Raw genomic sequence first — 9,200 nt, 5'->3', positions numbered from 1 at the left:
GAATGCCCAGTTCCATCCCTGTGAAGAGTGGCAGTGTTTAGTGAGAAAACACAGCTCTGAAAATTGAGACATTCCATGTATTTATCTATATTCATTAAAACTGTAACAAAACTCCAGGAAACGCAGACACTTCCTGTCATCGACGCTTCACCTATTTCCTGTGTTTATTTAATATAAATGCCATGGATGCTACTCCACAAGGACGCACCGTGTAACAGCATCCGCCAGGCCACTGTCCCTTTTCTTCTCGTCCTGCCTGGTGCGAGGCAGTGGGAGGAAAGGTGTGGGGGTGGCAAATTAAACAAAACCTTTAAAAATAAGATTCTGGCTGAGCCTTCCACTGCGCAGATTACCAAGTGGATAGGCATTTCATTTTGCTAAATGAAAGGGCTAGTTTATATCTCCCCTGGATCACTCTCTAACCTTACTGCAGTGGAAACATTCTCGGAAAGAAAGGCTTTCTTGTTTGTTTGCCCTTTATGTTACCACTGGTCATCCCACTCGTAGAACTTGGGCAGCGACCTGCTGCTCCTGCTTGGGGACCAGGCTGGCCAGCAAGCGCCTCGAGTCGGAAGCCCTCAGTATTGCCATGTTTGAATCTAGACCGCATTCCAAGCCCGTCCTTTGCGGATGGAAATGGTTCATTTCACTGGCTCCGCTAGGCAGGGAATCACATCTGACCCAAACTGTTGAAATTCCATAGACTGGTCCTTCATTTGTTTCGAGTTTTGTTTTTGCTGGTAAGCATCTAGCAGTTTTCTTTTGAAGGGAAGCCATGAAAAGATGGCTCCCCCAAGAACCACAGGGAGTCCCCTGTAACGAGTCCATGGTCGATCCCTTTACAATCAAACCTCACGGTTTCCTTCTCGTGAAATAAAGGTTGCGAGTGGGGCGTGGCCCATGTCTGCCCCTCTTGAGATCTGACAAGGCCTGGGTGCTGGCTCCCCACTTTCTCACTTTCTTCCTTCTGCTGGCAGCAGCCGTGTGGCAGAAATGGACCAACCCTGGGAAGACATCCCAATTCTCTGTATTTACATCCCAATTCTGTGTCTACCCACGTGGCTGTTGGCAGGTTTCTGTGCTGTTCCGAGCTGCCTTTCCCCAACGGGCAAAAGAGGCACGAATAAGACTGCAAAGGACTTGGGAGTGGGTTGGGTCAGCTAAGGTATAGACTAGGGACCAAAGGGATGGGTCTTTCTTTTTGTTTGTCTTTTTTCCATGAAGAGGGAAAAGATTCAGGGATAGGAGGAAAGCGTGGTTGTTCAATGGGCCTTGGAAGATTGTTTTCATTAGTGGAATTTGAGGTGTCCTCAGTCTGACCCACAACCATAGTGACGCTTCCAGTTGTCTATCTGCTGAGATCTGCCTATCTCAATCTGAGGGCATGGCACAGAGCCCCAGAGCGGGCCTTGCACTCAGCCTCTTTGATGACAGTAATGATGAACCATTTTCTGCATAGAGGAATAGAGAAACGGTTCTCGCTAAAGTGATCGAATTTCACAGGAACATTCTTTGTGCATATTTTGAATGCACATGAAAAGTAAATTTAAAATAGTCATTTTAGAGTTCCATAGATGGGACTTTTTCAGGGTCTGTAATACCTCTGAAATTATATGAATAATTATGTATGCACATGAAAAGTAAATTTAAAATAGTCATTTTAGAGTTCCATAGATGGGACTTTTTCAGGGTCTGTAATACCTCTGAAATTATATGAATAATTATGTATGCCGCATATGAAGTTTCCAAAGAGAGCCTCCATAGCTGCACTTCCAATAAAAATATGAGTCATATATCCAATTTAAATTTTTCTAGTAGCCACACTAAAAAAGTAATTGATTCTAATAACCTATTTTATTTAATCCAATATATCCAAAATACCACTTGAACATGTTTGAACATTTATTTGAAAATATTATCCTTGAGTATTATCGTTTAGTCAATGTAAAAATTGTTAATGATATAGTGTATGGTCTTTTCTTTCTTTATCTAAATTCATATTCTAGGGCGCATCTCGACTCAGACTTGCCCTATTCCAGGTGCTCGATGGCCGCATGCGGCTACCAGCCTTCATATTGGACAGTGTGTGTCTCTAGGTTTTTTTCAGATTGTCACTTCCCATTGATAACCTGTAGTGTCACGACATAACAACAAGAAGTAAGCATTGAAAACTCCAAAACCAAGTTCTTGGTAGTCCCAGTAACAATTCAAAAGTCTCCTTATGAGCTCAAAAGGACTTGTAGATGCATTCTTTCATCAGAGCCTCATGACAAACCATGACACAGACAAGGCAGATGTCATTTCTTCATATTATAGCTGAGAAAACTAAGGATTAAAAATGCTAAACATTGGCCCCAGGTCAAACAGCTAGAGGTCGAGGGGTTAGAAACTTGAACTGAACTTTGGGACTCTGAGCTCCTAGATGTAGCTAAGACAGAGGAGCTGCCTCCCCCTGTCTTCACACTGCTGTGGACTCTTGTTGACATTGCCACCAAATTATAAGGTCCAAGAGGACAGAAGCTGATAGGCTTCCTGTCTCTGTACTAAGCATATGGTTCCTACCTGATGAATGAAAACTCAACTGAATCAAAAAGGCGAGCCACACTAGACCCCTCATAGTCATTGCCCAAATCATCCCACCTTTGAAAGCTTTTGGTGAAGTCAAAACCAAAAAAACCACCTACACGCCAAGATCCTGATTGCTTTTGTTGACCCTTTGACGCCCCCTCATTTCCCAACACACAAAATATATTTTAGTGTGTTCTTTTCTGGGCAAAAAAAACCATCGTGGCTGTTTTAATGCCTACTTTGCACTTTTTAATGGAAACTTTTATCTCCCGTGGAAAATGCACCTTGAAAGCAGATTCAGTCTGACTTGTGATTTGGATGCCAACCTCCACCCACCCAAGACCACCCGAAGAAGCCCAGGGACCACCCTGTGAAGCCGGTGATGCTTCTGCACAGGGGAAATTCCTCATTGGCCCTCCACCTTGCCAGCAATATTGGGTTGCATCATGCAGACCTGCAAGAGCAGCAAAACCCCTGACAAGCAATGTCAGAGGATGGCTGGAAAGCTTGGTGGAGACACAGTCCTCTTCCCAGCCACCCAGGCATAATCTCCAGCTGGCCCCTAAGTGGCTGCTACCCGTCATCATCAGCATTCTCCCCTGAAGCTCTCCTGACTTCCTGTGTGGCAGCCTGGCCTCCATGTCTGGGTTACCATGCCAGGGTTTCATGGAGAGCATGGGCCAGGTGATGAGAGCTGCTACCTTCCCACAGGTGTTAGAAAGTTGGAGCAAGGCAGAGATCCAGGACCAACACTCTCTGCCCCATGTTCTCATCAGCTGCTTCTTGCCAGTTTGCCACTGGGCATCAATGGGGGATTTAGAGCAGGGGATACAAGCAAAAGCTTATTCCAAACTTTTATGAGCTCCTCAAATCTGATTGGCAACCATGGCATAGCTCAGGACCCCACATGTGCCCCTACGAATGCAAACTGGGGTCCAACTGAGTCCTGTGTTATTTCTGTCATATGAATCTTGTTTTTGTAATGCTTCCCCATGAAAACACCCAAAGTCCACGTTTTGCTTGAAATAATAATTTTTAAAGCTTTATTAAATGAACCAACTGAGCTAAGTGCAGTGAGAGATTTAAGATTCATCCAGTTAATCATCAAATTCCTGCTCCTGCATATCAAAGTTCTAGGCGCTAGAGATGCTAAAAGCGCTAGAGATGCTAACGTGATTAAACCAGTCTCTTGTAGAGTTTACAACCTAGCAGTGGGGGGTAGAGTGGGATGGGGAACAAAGGCACAGAAAATTAATAAGGAGACAAATCAATAGACATCATCACTCTAATAGTCATAAATGCTATTAAAACAGGGTATCAGGGCACAGAATCATGTTGGGTTGGGGAAAACCACTCAGAAGGGTGGTCTGAGAAGGCTTTTGGGAAGAGGTGACATTAAGGTTGTGTGATGAATGATAAGAAGCAGCCACATGAAAACCTGTGGAAGAGTGTGTTGAACAGAAGCAACAGTTGAGGCAGGAACGAGCTTCGAGTGTTGGAAATGGCCAGTGTGGCCGGAGCATAGTGACCAAGGGGAGAGTAGTGAAGAATGATGGTGGAGGGTGGGCATTAGGACCCAGAGGAAAGCAAGAGTTCTGGTGGCTGCCCTGAAAGACCTGTCAGTCTAGAGAAGGGGCAGGGACAGAATACCTAAAACCCAAGTCAGAGAGAGTTAAGTTTTACAGCAGAATTTAAACTAAAGGCTGAGACCGCAGCAAGTGAGAAAAAGTCTTTCCAATTAAGGAGATGGGAAGTTTTGGTAAAGCTGCAGGGCCGGCTAAGCCTGAGGCCTCGGGTAAAACACACCTTCAGTCAGGTCCTCAGTAACCTTGAATTTCTCAGCCATCTCATGGGATGACTCTGATGCCACATAGCTGTTCTCAGTCTCCCCATCCCCGTGGAGAGCACGATCCATTTCTCCTCGAGCCTTATGCTCTGGCCATGGAGTATACAGCCAACCTTCCTGTAGGAACAGTATGCTTGAGGCAGAGACATCTGATTTCTTGGACGGGCCATTCGGAAGATGCTGGAAACCACAGAGGGGAAGGCCTGATTTCCTGGTCAGATACTAAGAGACACATCCTGGATGGAGCCACCTTGGCAAAGCTGCAAAGCCCCTCCTGATTTGTGGGGATCGAAGCAGTTCAGAACTGCACGGGACCACGCCCACCACCCACTCCAGCACCTCTGGACTCTAACTGCTATCCAGGGACAGCAGCATCAGTATCACGGGAGCACATTAGAAATGCTGTCTCCAGCCTCATAATCTCAGGAACCACAACCTGCATCTTCACAAGATCACCAGGTGGTTCACGTGTATATTTTATTTTGAGAAACACTATCCTAGAGGTCCTTAACATTCAATGAGCAACAGACTCACCAATGTAGTTTTTTAAAAAATACTATCTAAATTGCCTGGGCCCCACCCTGGGCAATCATAAAGTATTTCAATTGGTCTGGGGTGGGTCCTGACAGTGTTTATGTTATAGACTTTTTTTAAGGTCCCTACGTGGCCAGGGTGGCTGGGTTGAGAATCTTTGATGTAATCCAAAGTCCTTATTTTATAGGTGTGAAGCTCAGGCTCGATAAATTAGGAAGATATATAGCCTGTTAAAATGCAGACATCTTGTTAAAAAGTAGACTCGGTGGGGCTTGCATTTCTAACAAACTCCCAGGTGAGGTCGACACTGGTCCTTGGACCATACTGTGCAGTATAATGTATAATTTTATATGTCCAGCATAATGGTTAATTTTATACGTCCACTTGGCTGGGCCATGGGGTGCCCAGATATTTGGTAAAACGTTATTCCAGGTGCGAGGGAGGTTTTGGATGGGGTAACATTTAAAGTGGCAGACTTCGAGTCAGCCGATGGCTCTCCATAATGCAGGTGCGCCTTATCCAATCAGTCGAAGGCCTTAATAAAACAAAGGCCAGCCTCCCCCAAGCAAGAGCGAATTCTCCAGCAGACTGTCTTTATACTCAACCTGGAACATTGGCTCTCCTAGGTCTCCTGGGATTTTCCAGATTTTGGACTTGCCAGCCTTCATAATCACGTGAGCAAATTTCTTATATTAAATTTTATAGAAGTTGTTTGTAATATATTCCCATATAAATATTATATAAGATTTATATAAATATTATATAAAATTTTATAAATCTTATATAATATTTGAGATATCTAGCTGCATCTTGTAAAATAAGATGTATTTACACTTTATTTTAACTCACATAAATCTTATAATAATCCCTTACAATAATCTTATAATAAATAAACAAATATATCCTATTTGTCCTATTTCTCTGCATTGACTAATAGAGCAGGGTTTGCAGAGTGCTCTGCTGAAGTTCCAGTTCCAGCCATGATGGAGAATCCCCATGAACCATTACCTGTCTTCCCCGGAGTCAACCCAATTAAGACAGGAAACCCGAAATCCAGGAACAAAAGGAAATGCTATGAGAAATTTGGAAGAACAACTGTGTGCATTGGGCGAGGGAGCATGGTTGCATCCTGGGGCAGGAGCAGCAGCTAGTGCCACTCCAGGAGGATAAGACAGAAAATATAAAATGGGGGTGTCTCCTCTGGGCTTGCCCCTTTTCTCTCCTTGCTCAACAGAACATAGGAAAATAAAACAAAAATAGAGAGAAATACAAGGTATAAAACGCAAGGTATCATGGGATTAAATAACATAAGTGGGCTCCATGGCTAAATAGATATAGATGAAGAATGAACTAGTGAGTTGGAATATTAGATTGAGGAACTCTCCAGAAAGAAAGTAAGGTAAAATTCAGAAATAGGAACTATGAAAGAAAAGTTAAGAAATTTGAAGTACCAGCATCCAGACAATAAGAATCAGAGAATAGAAAAAAATATAAATGGAAAGAAAGAAGTATTCAAAGAGTTCATGGAGTCTATGGTCATGCTACCCTGAACAAGCCTGATCGCGTCTGATCTCGGAAGCTAAGCAGGGTCAGGCCTGGTTAGTACTTGGATTGGAGACCACCTAGGAAGACCAGGTGCTGTAGGCGTGAAAAAACAAAAAAAATAAGGGATTGTAAACTGACAAGGTCCTTGCAATCTGTGAGGTCAATCAAGGTTTGCCTCACCTAAAAAATAAAAAATAAAATAAAAATAAAAACAAAGAGTTCATGGAGATAAATTTCCCAGAATTAAAAAAGATGAATAACTTCCAATTAAAAGGGTACATGGAAAATAAAATAAAATAAAAAATAAAAGGGTGCATGGAATTCCAAAAAGAGACAGAAGAAAAATCCAACACTTGGACACATTAGAATGACATTTAAGAATACCAAACTTAAAGAAAAAATTCCGAAAACTCTCTAAAGAGCATATTACCTGCAAAGGAAAAAAAAAAATCAATGGCCATCACATTTTTAAACTACAGGAATAAATTTTTTTAAAAAGATAGTGGGGTATTAGATTTAAAGCACTGAAAGAAGCATTTTGAAGCTTGAATTTCATTCCTGGCAAGATTGTCGTTCAAATATCAGGAGGTAATAAAAGTATTCTTGAGCATAGAAGGCTTGAAGAAGTTAGCTATGCTAAGGCTCATATTAAAACCACTTTTCGAAGAGGTAATACTAAAACAAGAAAAACGAATCCAGAAGAAGCTGCAAGAAATACATGAGGTAAAGGGGACCACACATCTTGGAAATATTTTTGCCATGGATATTAACATGGGACAATACATTGAATGGGTATGAAGGCACGCTAAAGCTGTTTTAAAAGAGAAAATATAGGTGTAAGTTTTTTCAAATAACAGAAAGAAATTTTTAATCTTTTAATTGAAATTAAAATTAAGAAGATAGAAGCAAGTTTAAATACATCAAAATCAAATCAATATAAAGACCTAAATTTGCCAATTAAAAGGTAGAAATTGTCAGATTGGATTTAAAAATTTAAATCCATATATTATTTGTATGACATACTTAAAGTATTAAAAACAGGAAACAGTTAAAAGTAAAAGAATGAAAAAAGATAGCAGATATATGTCACATGAAATATACGTTAGATGTAATATATTTTAAGAAGAAAAGCATATCTAGGGTTAGAATGGATCACTCAAAAATGACAAAAGGTTTGGTTCTCCAAGAAGATGTAATTCTAAATAAGAATGCATCTAATTAACCATCCTCGAAATACGTAAAACAAAAATCGATAAAAATACACGGGAAAATTAAGAAATCCACGCTCAGAGGGAGATTCCCATTCTTGATAGGTCTCAGGTATTGAATGGTTGGGCAGGTAAAATGCAGCATAGTTAACAAGTTTAATGGACAATACAAAATTCTGCACCCAACAGTGAGAAAATGCATAGCCTTCTCACACATGCTTGAAACTTCCTTTTTAATCTTCTAATAAGTAGTGGAGGTTTTAATTGGGTTTCCAGACACCCAGATAAAGATGGCATTTCCCAGCTTCGCTTGCTCCTAGGTCTGCCCACGCGACTAACAGCTAGCCAGTGGGATGTGCACGGAAGTGATGTATGCAACTTCCGGAGCATGCCCTAGATTATAAAGAATTTTTATAAAATTTAATATGAGGAATTGGCTCACGTGATTATGCCTGGATCAGGAAATGGTTGAGAGCCATCTTAGATCATGCAAAAGGGGTCTACGCCCTGGAGATGGCCAAGCTATAAGACAGAAGCCGTCTGGGTCCCTGACCCTAAGGGTTGTTAGACTGCCTATTTCCAGATTATCTCATGAGAAATAAAGAAAATTCTATCTCATTTAAAGCTCTTCTTGAAGTGAGACGAGTTCCTTTTAGTTTTGTCTCCCTCACGACCCTTAGCGTAGGGTATATATGAAACTGAACAAAACTAAAGCTCACCAGACCGATCCCAGAAAGAGAAGACATTGATAAGGACGATGGATAGGAAACCAGCCTTTGTCTTGCAGCAAGAACCTTAAGATACTGGTGGAGATTTTGAAGGGAGACCTGAATACGATCAGACTCTTCTGCTCGTCAGTTCCGGGACACTGATCAGACACGTGGCGCCTGGTGCAAGGAGTCCTGCCCACTCTCGTCCCCACCGAGGGCGAAGGGCAGAGGAATAAAGAGGAACCGGGAGAGGAAACACACGCCTCACTCATATGAGGAAGCGGTAGCACTGGAGCAGGGGAGCAGCCGTGACCTCAGAGCAGGCAGGCTCGTTGTGCCAAAGCCATGTTTGTTTAAAGACTGGATTGGAGGTAGGAGTGCTCCCTTGTAAAAATAACAAGTTTCTGAAGGCAACAGAAAAACCGAGAGGCAGGTGGCAAGCGTAGGCCACAGTGAAAAAACATATCCCTATGTCACAAATCGCTGAAGATGGGCAGACACAAGACTGAGAACTGAAGGTGGAGAATGACTCAGAGGAGAAAAACTTTCCGCGGTGACCTCTGCAGACTCATGAGCCACCGATACACTGTGAAGCCGAAGCTTAAATGTCCCTCTGGAGAGTCCCAGCATGCTACAAGATCATACAAGAGCAAGTGCCGGGAGTCCCAGAAGCACAGTCAACGTATGCAGTGGAAAAGTACCAGTCTTATATGGTTGCACCAAGGTCTCTTTCCCAGTATCTCCTCAACAGGCTGGTACGCCCCGCCCAGGGAAAAGGAGAGGCTGGAG

The 9,200-nt window shown here is 42.5% G+C and overlaps 1 long non-coding RNA gene and 1 pseudogene across 2 annotated transcripts in view; one reads left to right on the top strand and one right to left on the bottom strand.

Annotated features, from left to right (window-relative positions):
- Positions 1 to 9,200, bottom strand: part of LOC112470252 — a 24,680-nt gene that overhangs the window by 941 nt on the left and 14,539 nt on the right. The window lies entirely within an intron of this gene.
- On the top strand, positions 6,477 to 6,595 carry LOC112470497 (annotated as a pseudogene).

Source organism: Pteropus alecto, unplaced genomic scaffold (genome assembly GCF_000325575.1).
Source record: "Pteropus alecto unplaced genomic scaffold, ASM32557v1 scaffold3, whole genome shotgun sequence".
Classification (NCBI taxonomy): domain Eukaryota; kingdom Metazoa; phylum Chordata; class Mammalia; order Chiroptera; family Pteropodidae; genus Pteropus; species Pteropus alecto.
Note: the sequence above shows the minus strand (reverse complement) of the source record. Positions and strands in the feature narration are given on the sequence as shown.